This window comes from Lacerta agilis, chromosome 3, assembly GCF_009819535.1.
Source record: "Lacerta agilis isolate rLacAgi1 chromosome 3, rLacAgi1.pri, whole genome shotgun sequence".
NCBI classification, from domain to species: Eukaryota; Metazoa; Chordata; class Lepidosauria; order Squamata; family Lacertidae; genus Lacerta; species Lacerta agilis.
Window position 1 is genome coordinate 85,775,142 of NC_046314.1, and position 17,017 is coordinate 85,792,158.

General features: G+C 44.0%; 2 long non-coding RNA genes across 2 annotated transcripts; both read left to right on the forward strand.

Annotated features, from left to right (window-relative positions):
• Positions 1 to 3,173: 3,173 nt before the first annotated feature.
• Positions 3,174 to 5,621, forward strand: LOC117044724. Its single transcript, XR_004426319.1, has 3 exons — positions 3,174 to 3,382; positions 4,095 to 4,146; positions 5,547 to 5,621. It is a non-coding gene; the product is annotated as an uncharacterized LOC117044724 (long non-coding RNA).
• Positions 5,622 to 7,563: 1,942 nt separating this feature from the next.
• LOC117044725 lies at positions 7,564 to 10,013 on the forward strand. Its single transcript, XR_004426320.1, has 3 exons — positions 7,564 to 7,629; positions 8,471 to 8,553; positions 9,962 to 10,013. It is a non-coding gene; the product is annotated as an uncharacterized LOC117044725 (long non-coding RNA).
• The last annotated feature ends 7,004 nt before the right edge of the window (positions 10,014 to 17,017 follow it).

Genomic DNA, 17,017 nt, shown 5'->3' on the forward strand with positions numbered 1-17,017 from the left:
GCATTCTTTTCCCATAAAGACTTGTACATGTGTAGATATAGGGAAGTTTTTAATATTTAATGTTGTATTGTTTTAACACTCAATTGGGAGCCGCCCAGAGTGGCTGGGGAAACTCGGCCAGATGGGTGGGGTACAAATAATAAATTATTTATTATTTATTATAGAGAAGCAGGGCTGCACATGTCTTCCGTGCAATGTGTGAACAGGTCGAATATGGTGATGGAACCTGTTGAATTGGCATGAAGCCTTGTATTTATTGTCTCCTTTGTTCCATAGTCAGTCCATCACTAATTTGTGCAGCATCTCCCTTTACCACTGATCATCTGGCTGTACTCAGATGGGCCACCCAGCTGATCTGCACCAACCAGTTGGCCATAAGTGGATCGGCTGGTTGGACTAAGACATGGCAGTGGGCAGAAGTTTAAAAGAATGCTAAAAGCCATGGAGCTCCAAGCCCCGTGGCTCCTTCCTCTCAAACTGTACAAAGAGAAAGAGGGTGAGGGGGCAGAGTGGCCTTGAATCCTGGACAGCCTACCCCCCCCCCCCCCCGCAACTGGGCATCCCAGTGCTGGTGCCAGCTACCCCTTTCCTGGGAGACACCAACTTGCGTGGGTGGGGGGAACTTGTCCCAGTCGAAGACAGGAATACCATCACCAAGTTTGTAGCAGCCTCCCCCTTTACACTGCAAAAAATATATACTGTGTATGGTTCTTTCCCTCTTTCCCTCATTCTGGCTACTGCTGTGTGCTCCTTTCTGATGATTTCACTTCAGCCTCCTTGCCTCTGTCTAGAACACTGTGGCAAAAATCTGAGTCATCTTCTAGCCCAGAGGCCACCTTAATCCAGAATCCTCTTCTCACTGTGGCAAAAGCAGATTCCTCTGGGAAGCCGCAAAGCAGGACATGAGCGCAAGAGTCCTCTCTCCAATGATGTTTCCCTGCAACTGGTTTTGAGAGGCATATTGTGCTTCTGACAGTAGGCTTTGCATGCACATCACATGCTCTGCCACTGAGTTATGGCCCTTCCGCTCAGTATTTGATGACCTGTTACAGAACCAGGAAAACTGGCAGAGCAAAACACAAAATCCACTCATAAACCACAAATCAGTTATTCTCAGGACTTCATAGAATCGTAGAGCAGGAAGGGACCACAAGGGTCATCTAGTCCAACCCCCTTCAATGGAGGACTCTTTTGACCCTGAGTTACAATCTCCTGTAACATTCAGCTGCAGAAAATAGTTCAGGGTTGGATTAGCAGGGTGACCAGTTGTCCCTGCCTGCTAATCAGCTAAATTGTCTCAGGAAGGCTCCCTGCATATTCTCTGGTTTGTTTTCTGAGATGGATGGCTGCAGTAGACTTAGTGCACTTGCCACCTGTCACTGATTCTTAAAAGGGCACGATAATTCATGTTGACACTTGATAGCAAAGACCATCCAAGCGTCACCTACTTTATTAAGGCGAGATATCAGCCAGTCAATCAATAGTGGTTGGCAGGGTGGCGTGGGCAGCAGGGTGGCATCACTCACCTGGCTTCCCAATGCCAGGGTTTCTAAGGAGAGGGGTGAGGCAGTAGGAAGATCAGGCACAGGCGATGTAATTGCACGCACTGGATTTGGCATTGAATGTCTAAGTGCATATCAACATAGTGTATGAGCATGACAACTTTCAAAGAAGGTTAGACAAATTGGACCTAAGTTGAGTTTTTACAGAATCCCTTTCCTGCATCAGTGCCCTGTTTTCCCCACCCTCATTTTCCTCAGTCTCCTTCTCCACCTTCCTCAGATTCCTCTTATTCTGTTGCCTACTCTCTACCATTCATTTGATCTCTTGCCCCTGAACACCCAGTCCCTTCGATTCACTAAACTCCGGGACCTTTGCCCATTTGTTAGCTTCCCAGTGTATTCCCTTGCAGAAGGAAGTGTGCATGCACATGAAAGCTCATACCAAGAACAAACTTAGTTGGTCTCTAAGGTGCTACTGGAAGGAATTTTTTATTTATTTTGCAAACATCTCGGTTCAATTAACATGTCAAGGCTCTGCACCGACCTAGCCAAACAATGCCCAAAGCTTCATTTGTTGAAGCATAATCCAATATAGAGGACTGAATTATACACGTGCTCACATTTGTCCATTTTGTAATACCAAAGCTTCACCCTCACAATCACACACACTGAACAACAGGCTGTAGCAGAACTCCACAGAACTACAGGCAGCGCAGGCAGCATTATTAAAATCACATTTGGCTTATCCCTGTACTAGATCTTAGCTCAGCTTACCCTTTTTTTTTTAGGCTTTTCAGCTCAGCTTACCTTTTTTTTTTTAGGCTTTTAGTTTCACAGGTTCCGCCCCACCCCCTTCCTACAGCTATAGACAGAGTAAGAAAGGTTTACAGGAAAAGATGCCAAGTTCTGTTTTGGTCATTCACAGTGTATCCTTCAGACACTGACTAGACAAGGTGTGTGTGTGTGTTTTTTTTAAAAGTCCTGATGCATTTGTCTTTGTATATTTATTTACAGATGGGGGACACCAAGCTGGAGCAGCCAGACCTCCAAAGGTACAACTTTTCATCATGTCCATAAAACATGTTTATTACTAACTACAGATGTGTTTCACAATTGCCATGTGTGCCAGTTACTTTATCAGTTGTGAAAGAATCCTGATGGTGACAGGCTGGAGTCAGTGCAGAGGGAAACCCAAAAGATGTGGGTTTTAGTAGCCAAGAGAAAAGTGTCCTGCCATTAGACCAAAGAGGAATTCCTCCTACTTTACAATGAAGTTATGATCCAGGGACACTGGTGGGTCAGATCCAAGGGTTAAAACAACAAACAAACAAACAAACAACAACAACAGAGTCACCTTTACAGTCCAGAAGGCATGGCACATAAGGCGAAAGGGATGGGGGGAGAGAAGAGGAAAAAAGCAAATTCAAATGAAAACACCTTGCATTTCACACCATGACTATTTCAGATATGAAAACATGAATTATTTCTGTTTATAGCACAGAGAGGGATCTTATCACAGCAAGCATGAAAACGATTACAGGTATGACTTATAGTTTAAATTTTCCCTGTTCTGTTGACTGTTTGACTTTACAGATGAGACCTCTCTTTAATTTAATCTATTGCCCAACACTTTATCAATAAAAATATGTATTATTTCTTGGCAACCAAAGGGCCCTATTCCCTGCTTTCTACCAACCCCAAACAAAGAAACAGGTTGGTGGTTGCCCATTGTCATCTCATGTTCGTACAAGCAAATACAGAGCCCACAAATTTACTGAACTGGGTGTATGTCTTGCAGCTCTTATTAGCAGGTTTAATCCTTCCGTGCAGTATTACTCTTCCCTTCGAAACAGCAGTGCAGTGCCAAGAAGTGGGACCCTGTAAGTTCTATTTTTATTTGCTACTTCATATTGAACTGGAAGGCTTATTTGGGTGATAAAAGACACAGCAAATGAAAACTTTCTAGTTTCACACAACCAAGGAATGTACAAAAAAACCACTCCACCTTTACTAGATCATTCCAGTGACCTACCGGTAATTACTTTATAGACTGAATACCTGGTCTGCTGCCTTCTGCTCAGTACATGCCAGGACCATATTCTGCATAGGAACTACATAGAAAACAGTCCTCTAGCCTTCTGCATTAACCAAACTTCTGCCATAGGTACCCACATTCTACCTGAAGAAAAGCAGAACCCCACTCTGTTCAAATTTAAAATGTATGATGGATACATAGGCTTTGCCTCCTAGCCGCTTGGGTGGGGAGGTGGGACAGATTGTCATCCCAGTCACAGATGGGGAGGTTTACTGTGCTGTGTTCCAATAAAATAAAATAAAAACCCTCCCCGATGCCTATAATTAACAAATGCTGCTGTACACTTTGGCTGAAGTGTAACAATCAGTTCAGCCTGAGATTTTACTTTTAAAAGAGTTACTGCCCTTAAGTACTTGTAGGATCGAGCCACACAATCTCATCCAAAACAATTAGGAAGGCGGGGAAGGTGTTTTAGATTTTGACGCTGTTAGCATTTCATCTTTGTGCCTATAAAGAAAAAAGGGTTTGACGGTTTCCCCTTTCCATTTGCGGTGCAGAGATCTCTTAGATCAAGCAAAAGAAATTGTGAAGAACATGAAAGGGAGCCAGGTATGTACCGGTATAACAATGCCAGGGCCGTCTTACCCATAGGCGCTAGGGGTGCAGGGCACCCAGGCGCCAGGCTCTCAGGGGCACCAGGCCGAGAGTCCAGGGTCTGAGAGGGCCTGAGTCCCGGGAAGAGCCCACCCATCAGTCGGAGCGCTGCAGTGGGCTCTTCTGCTGTGGATGGCTCTGCGCCGCGAGTTCAGGGGCAACTGAGCCAGTGAGATGCTGAGGCGACAGGCTGGGTCTGCCCTCCTGCACGCCTGGGACTGGGCAACTGGGGGGGGGGCGCCGGGCGGATCTTTGCACCCCGGCACCACATATGCTTAAGACAGCCCTAACCAATGCTATAGACCAGTGAGCAGTTGTGGCCCACAAAGGTTTACCGGTATTTATGTTTGCGATTGCCTCTTGAAGTGGTTTCACTGTTGCTGATACAGGGTTTTTGTTCTTTGTAGTGAAGTCCAAATGGTTCTGCTCCCCCACAAGGGCCTCCCAAAGCATTCCCCGAACACCAGTAATTTCTCACATCTACCTCCCCACCTCCAAAATGAAAATGATACCACCTGAAGAAAGGTGGTTTGCAGGGCAGATATCACTGGGTGTTCTTAGTTGGAAAAATAGCACACACCAAATCTGGGAAACAGGGGTGGGCAGGTTTCATACCTGTGGGGTCTACTTTGGTTTTTTTTAAAGAACTAGAAACCTGAGATCCAGTAAGTGGCATTAGATGCAAAACAGTGGCTGGCGGGGGTCAAGCTAGATGCAAAATGGCGGCTCAGTGGGCAGAGTCTATTGCCAGCTGCATTTGGACTTACATAATATATGTTTGAATCTATTAGTAGTAGTAGTACTAGCATTTACCTGTCCTTCATCCTACGTTAAAACCCAATATTAAAAATAGTTTAAAACATCTTAGAATAAAAAGAATAAGGTGAGTTCTAAAAAGAGACATGGATGCCACATTATTTGTGTCAGAGCCAAAGTGAATAAGCTTCCTATTGTACTAGTCCAGGGGTCAGCAACCTTTTCCAGCAGGGGCTGGTCCACTGTCCCTCACACCTTGTGGGGGGGTGGACTATATTTTGGGGGAAAAAATAACGAATTCCTATGCCCCACAAATAACCCAGAGATGCATTCTAAATAAAAGCACACATTCTACTCATGTAAAAACACCAGGCAGGCACCACAAATAACCCAGAGATGCATTTTAAATAAAATGACACATTCTACTCATGTAAAAACATGCTGATTCCTGGACCATCCACGGGCCGCATTGAGAGGGTGATTGGGCCACATCCAGCCCCACTCATTGCTGGAATCCTCCACTCATACACACCTTGATTCCTATTCCCTTATTAATCTGCAGTGTGACAGTTGTTTTTCCTTGTGCTCTTGCCCTGCAGCAGACAGATTACCAACGCGACTGGAAGCTCATCACAATTTTTCATCCATGTCCTTTCCAAGCTTCCATCTCTCAGGTAAGAGTCCCATGTCTTGACTTGGCAAATGGACCAAGGAATGAGGTTCGATAATATGGTTTAAAATGTTGATGTTATCATGGATAACCCTCAGCTCCACAGCAGGTCATATCATTAAAAAATGTGCTATAATATATTTCTTTTTCTTTCAGCTTTGTCTAGAATGTACAAGATTCTTTCTTTTTAAATCTAGCCTCTTTCCCTATTTCTTACCTTGTTTCTGATACCTCTGTATTTTGCGTGTTGAGGTCCCCAGACCACCCCTCAAATAATTCACACTTCAGACATGAATTTAAGTTTAAGGTTTTTGGCATTAATTTGGCCACAACTTTATTCAAATACAAATTACATGAGTGGTTGCTTAGGCATTGGTTCAGACTATCTGTCACTCTAGGGACAGAACTGACATTTGTCAGTAAGGGGAAAACCCTCTTTGGGGAGAGAATTGGAGCCGGGGGTCTGGCCCTCGCCTCTCCCCAAATGTTCCCAGGGGCTCTTGTGTGGCCCTGGCCCCTGACCGGGGGATACGGACAAAAGCATAGCGAGCCCCTGGATTCCTTTAACGGAATTCCCCGTGCAGCAGCAGCATTGGAGGGGCAGCCACCATCACTTCTGACCCCTCCACCAACCAATAATAACCAATGCCTAACCGCCAACCTTACAAAGTTGTGACTAATTGCTACGCAGTAGGCGAAAACCAGATGGCACCAGCCAATCAGCCAAATGGAAAAATTCCTACCAGGCCCCTGGCCCAAAAGCAGACGACCCCATGACAGGCATAGCAAGGTCATATGCAGAGGCCTAGTAAAAGGGAGGGAGGGCGGGAGATCTGATGCACGCAGCGAAGAGGAGGAATGAGCAGCGTGCTAGACAATATATAGACCCTGGGCTGTCAATCAACAAATTGCAACATACAATCAACAAATTACAACCCAATTACAAGAGACCATCTATCCTAACCCGCCCAGCAACAGAGGCGTGTCTTGCTGGCCCCCACCGCAACACATGCTCTCCAGGAAAGAGAACACGCTTTCTCTTTTGCCTGCCCCACTGAGCCATTCAAGCATTTAGGGGGATTTATTTATTTATTTATTTTGCTCTGCTCTTGATATTTGAACATTTCTGGTTTTCTGCATACTGTTAATCAACTTCACGAATATCCCCATTTGGACGTTGTTCAAATCAATTGAAGGTGTGAATGATTTTCATTTCTGGTTTACTTTTCCCTCCCTGCCAATGCTACAAATTTATACTTGGTCCGTACAACTCCTTCCAAAGAACAAAGCTGAATTTTCTTTTTTGGTCTTTTACCTTTGTGTGCATATTGCACCAAACAGCCTTTGCTATATGGTAGGCTCTGCAACATTCCCTCCTCAGGGCTTTAATCAACTCTCTGCAAATTACTTTGTTTGAAGTCTGCAGAGGTGATAACTGTATATGAATATTTGAAAGGCAATAGTTGCTCCCCACTCTCCTCTCTCATTCTCTAAAATTCATAAGAATGCAATCCTCAAACTATTAGCTAAGGGCTACTCATCCAGTGATTAATCAGTCTTGGAAAAAGCCTAGTTCAAATTGGATTGTCTGCTCACCTCTTGATTGCTTCCTCTCAAAGTGCTGGAAGAATATAGATCAATATATTGCCCCTGGGTTCTTCCATTTGGTGCCATTCTAGGGAACTCTTTATGATACGTAAAAACATTAGATTCTCATTGCAGAGTTGATGGGCATATTTCAGTTCTATGTAAGGTCGGAGGCCTTTCATTTTTGAAAGTTGCGATTCTGCCTCTTGCACCGATTGTTTAGTCTGTAGTTCCCAACCTTGATTCATTCACATGTTGGTGAATGCTGGGGGACAGCTATTTTGTCAACCTTTCGTCTGGCATAAAAATGAACCATCACCTCGTCATCCACTCTCTAACATAAATCCTTTCACTTCCAACAGACAACTTATCACCTTGACAGCATAAAACAACTTGAAGAAGTCTTGGATTTTTTATATGAAGAAGTAAGAGCTATTTCATAGATTTCACCACCTTTCTTCCCCCTTCCTTTTTTTTGGGGGGGGGGGTAGTGATTTCATTTCATTTTATAATGTCTATAAAACAGAGAGAACCATTATAACAACAGATGAAATTTAAAAGAGGAAAACAAACTACAAAACAGGCATGTAGAATGAGTGAGCATGGCTGCACATGGTTTAAAATAACAAGGTCCACGTAAAACCCCTTTCAATACCTGATTCAGATCATAGAATCATAGAATGGCAGAGTTGGAAGGGACCCCATGGGTCATCTAGTCCAACCCCTTGAAATGCAGAAATCTCAGCTCAATGTATTAGTTCGTTTACATAAGGCATTTATATATTGCTCTTTATAATATCTATCTCCTGTGGAAATGGGAGCAGAAACTGCCGGTGTTCATTTATTTGTCCCTTGTCCAGGAGAGAAATCAGTTGAGGGCCAGTCCATATTTTGCCTTTATGTGGATTGTGAACCCTTTGTGTGTCTTGCAATCCCCCCTCAACCACGACGCATTCTCCTCCCTCCAGCTACTGGCGTCCTGTTCTTTCTGCGCTCTAAATCTGTAGATTCCTATTTGCATTTCCAAAGCATAGGGAGTCTCCAGATTTAGAGGGGAGAAAGTGTGGGGCAGCAGCATTTGAGGGAGAACACTGCATGGAGAAAGGGGAATTAAGAGAGGCACAAGGGAGTCGCAGTCTACACTGAGATGAGGTATGGCTGGACGCTGATGAATACAAGGAATATTTAAGAGAAAATATTCTGGTGAAAGTGAACAGCCCACAACTGCTAGCTTTTCCTAATCATTTTTTTTAAAAATCACTATAGATGCCCAAAGTTTTTGTAAACCTGGTGGATTCTCCTCTGCTCACAGTCTCACCTCTTCCACACAGTGATCAGAATTATGTCAGGTAAATCCCATTTTATTTCAGCTGTTGATGAGCCAAGAGCTTTCATTGTGTTCCTTGGTGAGGAATGTTCCTTTTTCTCCAGAGGCGTTTTGTGACAGGGATATAAAAAGATTGCTGTACCGCATACCAAATCAATAGTCATCCTGATTGCACTTCTGAAAGGGTTCACCTTGGTCTGCCAAACATCCGTCACCTCAACTAATCACAACTTCCAAAGCAGGCTGCTTTCTCTATGTTGGAAATTACGACCAACTGTGGGAAGCCTTCCCCTTTGACCCTACTCAGGCCATTTTGCCAAACTTTAAAGTCATTTGGTGAATCAGCTTTCTTCCACTACCCACATTTTACGTCATCATCAAATAACAGATTCTAGTTATTTATGTGGATATACCTGTGATGGTCTGTCTTCCTTTTGGAGTGCTGGAAGTTATTTCTGCAGACCTCTGAGAACATTTCACCATAGTTAGGGGAAAACACGCCACATTATGTCTGATTTGGAAATGTTTTGATATGGGTGACTGAAAATTGTTTTTTGTATGTCGAATTCTAAGCTAGAGAAGGAGGGAGGGAGATTCCATGGAATTGCAATGGGGGCTTATAGGTCTTGTCGTCTGTCCCTCCTGCTCAGTCAATATAAGAACCACAGAGCTAGAGGCATCCCTAAGAGAATTTTTGAGAGGACCTCAGCAGCTACGGCAGAGTTACAGTTAAGGAGATGCTGGTCATGTTCTTTCCAGCACAATTCAATAGCTTCTTTATCTTTTAGAAGTGTGGTACCGCCTGTTGAGCGTATGGGGCAAATGCCATGATTTATTGTGCTCAGGATGCTAGCAAGGCGGTTATACCCATTTCCACATTCAATAGAGTTTGTGCCTGCAAAAGTTTTGAGGTGGGAACACTGCTTCATTTCCAATCAATGTGTATCATTGTTGACACTGTGTAACTTTTTCTACCATAAATGCTTCGATTTGGTTTTGTCCTATATTCACTCTGATCTTATATTCTCATTTTAATTCAAACAGCAGAAAGGCTTCTTCTTCTACTGTGCAATAAAAAGGAAACAGCATTATGGTTTATCCCCCTTTCGCCCCATTTTTGTTGCCCTATAGCCCCTCTAGACATTCATCATGTGGTAGCATTGAGGAAACATCACACAGCAAACTCCAGCAGAATAAACCCACCACGCATGCACTATTATTGTGTCAACAACATGTTGCTGAATACCCTCGCAGTAAGACACCAGTCTGGAGAAGCCCTATGAAACATATACTTTTATAAAATGCATATGAATCACAGCTCAAATCTCTCCTCTCTGTGTTTCAAAAGATTGCATGTTTATGAAAAGCTACAGCAATTTTTATTTCATTTATTTATGTTTTGGCTTGGCTTGGCTTTTGCCAACTTCCAGGGATATTCTCCTCAAGCCATGCCTTTGTCCCAGTGATTGTTCCAGTCTGGAGCTTGTTGTGTGGAGATGGTCCTATCAGGTGAGCACTGTGCAAGGGAGGACTTGCATTCATTTGTGTATGTATATCTGTCCAAAAATTAATTTGACATGACATCTAAATAGTTTTAGAATCTCAGATCCCTTTAACGTTAGTCTTTTTAGGATCGTGTATGTGTCCCTTTCAAGTTTGTATTGCATTCTTCCTCCAAGGAAGTTACGGCGGCAGGGAATTGATGAATGAATTTGGTTTCCCCTCTTCAAGCAACAGAGTTGGCCCAGGATCAACTCTGTCCAGCTCAGGAATCTCAGTGCAGATGCCAGTGTGTCTACATCTCTTGAGCATTATGGGCCTCCAAACACAATTAATATACAACCCTTCCTCTTTGTTTTCAACATAAATCTATCAGTTTTGCAAACTGTGTAAAGCTGTCTAGTTTGCATAATGCATTTGCATAAGGTATGCTGCCTTCATTATTATTTTTTTAAAAAAATTGTGTCAGCAACCGGGGAGCGGGGGTATATTTAGGAAGCTGCCTTATACAGAGTGTAAGTGTTCGTCCATCTAGTTCAATATTGCCTATGCTGACTGACAGAAAAGATTCTTTCCCAGCACTGGAGATGCCAGTGTTGGGGCAAGCTTTTAAAAATACCAACAGAAGGTGTCTGTTACTTGAACACCTCTTTCTCCCTTCCAGGACAGCAGGGGTGGGGTGGGGACGACTGCCCTGCATATCCTAGTGATACATGGCAGCTGAAATCCCAAAATTTTCAAATTTTCAACTGCTGAGGGGAGAATTGAGGATCTGTGCTATCCCAGCTGTTGCTAGTGAAAGCTCTGTTTGCTAAGCTGGTTAATTATGTTGTCTCTACTGCAAAAGCATGTCGGAATATTTAGCAAGTGGCAAAAGCTGCCCATATCCTGTACTGTTAGCTAGCTGGGATGTTCTTGTTTCTGAGTTTTATGCAGGGTATGGAGGGCCAACCAAGTGATGTAATTACTAAGTTTCTGCTCTTTCTAAGAAAACGGCCTTATGCAATTCACCTCGCAGCCGCTGGGTCATTTCCTAATGGTTGCATAAGATGCTTTTTCATGGAATTACTTTTGTGTTTTGACTGTATAATTTGATTATTCTGGCTTATTAGCAGTAGAGATGGCTCTGAAACTCATTTAAGCCATGGGCAAATCTGTGCATTGTGCTATGTTCTCTGTGGTTCGGGGACAGAGCTCATCCTGTTAACTGTTTGTTTATCCTTATATGCAGAATTCTTTGGAAGATCTGCTGGCATCAAGGGAGTATGGCCAGAAGGATGATTTTGCCGTGGTTCTCCAGACTTCTCTCCAAGAAGTAAATATGCCTCCTGCAAAAGTGAGTGTGAGCTATGGTTGAGCTGCTCCTTCTGGTTAATACCTGGTGGTCCTAGAAAAATCATTGTACCCTGAAGAGAGTAATCAGATGATATGATTTTTGGCCTACAAGGGAAATGTTTTTTATTTTCTTCATATGAAAAAGGGAACATAAAAAACAGCAAACTATTTCCCCCTTTTGTTACCTTGACAGTCTTTGAATACAAGAAGTTGTTTTGTATTGTACCAGAAAGTTGGTTCGTCTAGCTCACTATCATCCACATTGACTGTCAGTGGCTGGTTAGATTTTCAGCCAGGGGTCTTTCCCTATCTAGAGATGCCAGGGATTAAACTTGGGACCTTCTGCATGCAAAACACACCCTCTACCATTAAACTACAGCCCTTCTTTTTGTGAGAGCTTATAAAGTATTGAAAACAACACTGCTAACTCCCAGGTGCCATGTTGTCAAATATTTGCTGGGTTGCTTCCCGATCCTGGTAACCCCACGTTCACTGCACATGGGCCCACAGCTAGAGTGAACGGGCAGTGAGTTCAAAACTGTCCTGTAATATTCTCACCATAATTTTTTTTCTCTTCCAGGGCAGGCGAGAGAATGACTATTCCACAAAAAAGACTTCCGTGAAAAACAAATTTGCTGTTCTCGGAGTTGGACTCTGGAACAATATGGTAAGAGGCACTAGAGACATTGGGATTGCTCAATAGGTTGTAGAGCATGGCTGCATGACTACACTGGCCCATTCGGGGGGGGGGGTCTATCATTGGAGAGGGTATTACCGCTTTAACAATACCATGAAGGAATCAGGGCAACAATGACAGGATGAAATTAGCTGGCAACTGCTTTTTTCACCGAGAAAAGCAAAGCTGAAATATCCAATGCCAACTAATGCTCTCCTTTCCAGTTGCAAGTTTTGAGTTTAAAGGTAAAGGGACCCCTGACCATTAGGTCCAGTTGTGTCTGACTCTGGGGTTGCGGTGCTCATCTCGTATTACTGGCCGAGGGAGCTGGCATACAGCTTCTGGGTCATGTGGCCAGCATGACAAAGCCGCTTCTGGTGAACCAGAGTAGTGCACGGAAACGCTGTTTACCTTCCCCCCAGAGTGGTACCTACATCCCCACCATGACGCACACTAATTTCCCATCTCAGCAGACAGTTAGCATTCTGTGGAGACTGAATAGGCTTAATCTTTACTGGGCTGCTTTTGGCCCTTCCCTTCTTAAGTTATTTTGTTGCTGTTTTGTTTATTCCCCCCCCCCCCCCCAACCTGGTACTCCTGTAAATCTCTAGGTCAGGCATGCTATCCCAAGACATGGACTCCTCAGAAGGCTGTAAAAAACTTTATCTGTTCTGTGATCAGATTGACTATTTGTCTTTCTGTCATGGCTGCATCTTGTTTTTCCTCAGAAGGGGCACAAGGGAGATCACATGGGTGTGTATCCCATTTCTTATCTTCATGGTGATGATCCTATGAGATAGTGATTAGGCAACGGTAACTCAGAGAGCTTCATGACTAAGCAGGAATTTGAGCCCAGGTTCTCCCAGCCCCAAGTCTGATGTTCAATCTGCAGCATCGCCATCAACAGCCATTCATTTATTTCTGCCCATTTCTGATGTTCAGGCAAGGGTGCCATAGCTTATGCTTTTCCTCCATGGTTGGGGGCATCAAAGCTTCTGAATACCAGCTGCTGGAGACTGCAGGAGAGGAGAGTGCTCTCGCACTCAGCTCCTGCACAGGTCACCAAAGGAGAGGATACCCTATCCCCGCCCCCCCAAAAAAGCCCAATGAAGAATGAGTTGCTCAATGGCAATGAAATACTGATTGACTTGGGCGGTGGGGGATGAAAAACTGGTTAGGAGGGAAGAATGAAATAGAGCAGGGTTTCCCAAACTTGCATCTCCAACTGTTTTTAGACTACAACTCCAATCATCCCTGACCACTGGTCCTGCTAGCTATGGAGTGTCCTGGAGGATAGCAGAAGCACTCTGCACCAGCCCTAAAGAATCTCCATTGATTCCCAGTATGTTTCTGAGCTGACCTTTAAAGCCCTAAACAGCCTTGGCCCAGTATACCTGAAGAAGTGTCTCCATCCCCATTGTTCAGCCCAGATACTGAGATCTGGCACTGAGGGCGTTCTGGTGGTTCCCTCACTGTGAGAAGTGAGGTTACAGGGAATCAGGCACAGGGCCTTCTTGGTAGTGGCGACTGCCCTGTGGAATGCCCTCCCATCAGATGTCAAACAGATAAACCACTAGATGTTTTAGAAGACATCTAAAGGCATCCCTGTATAGGGAAGTATTTAATGTTTGATGTTTTATTGTGTTTTTAATATTTTGTCGGGAGCTGTCCAGTGTGGCTGGGGCAGCATATAAATAATAAAATTGTTGTTGTTGTTGTTGTGGGTCCCACTTGTAGACTATAACATCCAAAGTACTGTGGGAACATTCTCCCCTTCTTGCTGTTCCCATTGTTCAAGACCAGGGTTCCTGCACAGAACAATAGATGAAAAAAGATGAATTGGTGTGTGTGTGTCAGTGTGTAGGTGTGTTAGAGCCTTGCTAAATTGGAAGGACCCCTGGTGCAGTGGAAAGTCCTGTTTGCCCTGTTATGAAACAACTGAAAGTGTTGGGTGTACATGGGCATCTATCCCGGAAAGAGGAAGCAAAAACCCCTTGCCAGGCGATACAGCCATTAGTGGAAGCTACAGCTAAAGCCCCAGGATGATCACCAACTCCTGTTTGCATACAGTTCACTCTAATGCCATGTGCATTTTGCCTGGTTGGCCAAGAGATAAAGACTGGAATCAAGGTTGCAACCTTGGGCGAAAAGAACTGCTTACGGTTATCTTGATCTTCCTCTCGTTTATAAACACCTGCAAGGATAACATCAAAGTTCTTGTCTCAGCCCTCCTTTTATTGCAGGTCGGATGCCCTGATAAGATACAAAAGTGGGTTCTCCTCCTGGGTTATTTGGTTTGCATTTGAGTTCTTTAATCAGGAAGGGGGATTGTGAGCTGATCATGCTTGAATTCTAATTTAAAGTTAGTTATGCAGATTGATAGACACGGCAAACAAGTGGTTGACTTTCTCTCTTGTGTTTTAGCCTTGAAATGTCACCCACTGTTCAGCTAAGCAGAGAAACTTGGATTAACCTCCCCCCCACAAATGCTGTGGGTGCCCCCTTTCCAGTGGTGGAGGAAGGGGGTGCGGGGTGTGTGGCCCACCCCGGGTGTCATCACTGAGGGGTGTGTGAGACAAAAAGAGGTTTTTAAAAATTTTTAGCTCACGAAACTTTTTAGGAGTGACGTGGTGGCTTAGGTGCCTGCAGGTTCTGTGCTGCCTGAAACGGCAGTGTGGGACTTGTGTCTGCCTAATGCCTCTCCCTTAGCCACTCTACAGCTCAGGGGGAGGCAATGGAGAGGCTCCAAGCATCGGAGAGGCTCACCCCACCCTCATGGGCACAGATTGCCCCGCCCCCATGGGCGGATCGCCCCTGCCCCCAGCTGCAGGAGACAACCCCACACGAGGCACCCGGGCAGCTACCTACGCCACTGCCCCTTTCCCCAGTCTTTTTCTTAAAGAGCCTTGCAACTGGGTGCATGTGTACAGAAGACCATTTACCAAATGGTCACTTATCACCAGGGTTCACGTTACTACTTGGCAATCTAGCCGTCTGCCAAGGAGGATGAATGCAGCCCTCTCCTTTCCACGGACCTTCAAAATCCACTGTTTGACAGGATGATGCTGTTGACTGACTTAAGAGGGGATGGTTACATGGAAAGGTACCACTTTGTAACCAACCCTCCCTTATAAGCTACCCTACCTTTATTCTTTTGATGCCCTATGAGCAAATCTCTTTGTATGCTTTTTGAAAATTACACTACTATTAGTAGCACCCTAGCATGAAAACGTAAGGTTTCCTTTACCAAGGCTGAAGGCCACCTTTCATATTTGCATGAAACACTAAACCATATTATGGCATTGTGTGAACAAGCAAGCAAGCTGTTTGCATGGTGGGGAAATCATAATCTATTCATTTCTCCCCTACTCCTGCTGCTGCTGTTGTGCTGCTGGGACCTAAGCCATGGTTTGGCTTAGCATTATGCCCAAGCCAGACTCATGGTTTGTCTCCTCCAAACAAACAATGAGTGCTAAGCCAAAAACAATACTTGCTTACTGTGTGTGGTTTGTCTGGAGCAAAAGCCAAAGAGATTTTCTCAAGCATGGTTGCTTGTTTAGGAGGAGTTTGGGTCTTCTACAGAGTTTTAGTGCACACACTTTTAAAAAAACAAAGAGCCACTTTGCTGCCAACATCTTGGCTCTCATGCTTCCAGGAGAAGTTAACAGAGGTTTGCATTAAGTTATTTCCCCTGGGTAATTTCTTTATCACTAATCTCTGTTGGATGGTTGGCTGCAATCTGTGCAAGGTCAGATGACATGCAAGATACTGTCAGTATTTAAAAAGCACAGGGCGAGTTTATCTGATCATCATCTCTGACAAGGAGACTCTATTGCTCCCGTCAGAACAGCACAACAAAACCCACAAGCTAATGCAAAACCACCTCGGCCCATCAGAATGAGAACTAGTGTAACATAAAGGTCAAGAACTTTAAATATGGTGACATACGGCAATGAATGCCTTTCACGTTTTCACAACTGTTGTTTTACCTGTGTTTTAAAAGGTCCATTTGATCAATGCTTTGCAAATTATCTGCACTGCTGCTTCCCATCTTTGAGGTCTTGGTCTCTCTTGTCTTACTGGACTGGCAATGAGCCATACTGATAACAACGCTACTCCTGGGGAAGCTGCCAGATCCTGGAGCAGCTTGGACTTGGGTGTCATTCTGCTAAGTCAGGGGTGGGAAATCTGTGACCCTCCAAATGTTGTTGCACTAAAATCCAGTCAACCCTGGCCATCACACAGTCAGCAGAGAGCAGGTCTCTGCCTTTGACTTATTAAAACCCTGGCACATGGTTGTACAGAAATGTATTCAGCAGCTTATTTGCACACTGCAGTCATCACTGTCTGATTATTTCTTAAAATGTATCTTTTATTTTTATTTGGAGAAAGAGGTTTCCCTTATAGGCAACCTTCTTTCATGTTAAAAGTAAAATGTCTCCAAAAATCCCTGTTCTATAAATCTTGGGAATATAACTCCAGAAGAAAATCAGAGAAACAGGAAAGTTATAGTGATTTGGGAAGATGAATTCTATGCATACAGTAATTGGGAGAACGCCTGCATATATTCAAGGGCTATGCAGATGACTGGGACAGTGTAGCTGGCTTATTTTAGACTCTGGGCTTATTTGTTTTGTGGGGCCTTCCTCTCTAGATGGGAACACTTCATTAAGTTGATATTGTAAGCCATTCCTTGGTAGAGTTGTTGCAAAACTAAATCCTTGATTTGGACCTTCTGCAGAGTGGAAATGAATTTGCTCTCCACCATAAAAATGAGTCTCAAAGCTTTGCTGCAGAACAGTCTTAAAATTGTTAAAATTAAATGTTACAAAATACAAATCAACTCATTGCTCTTAAACAGCAAACAGTGTGGTTCCAGTCTTCTTTTTAGTCCTTAATACAGTTCAGTAAACTTTCCTCTCTCTGGTCCCAGAAAGAGAGTTCATATACAAGCATATTGCTTGTTCAGGATTGC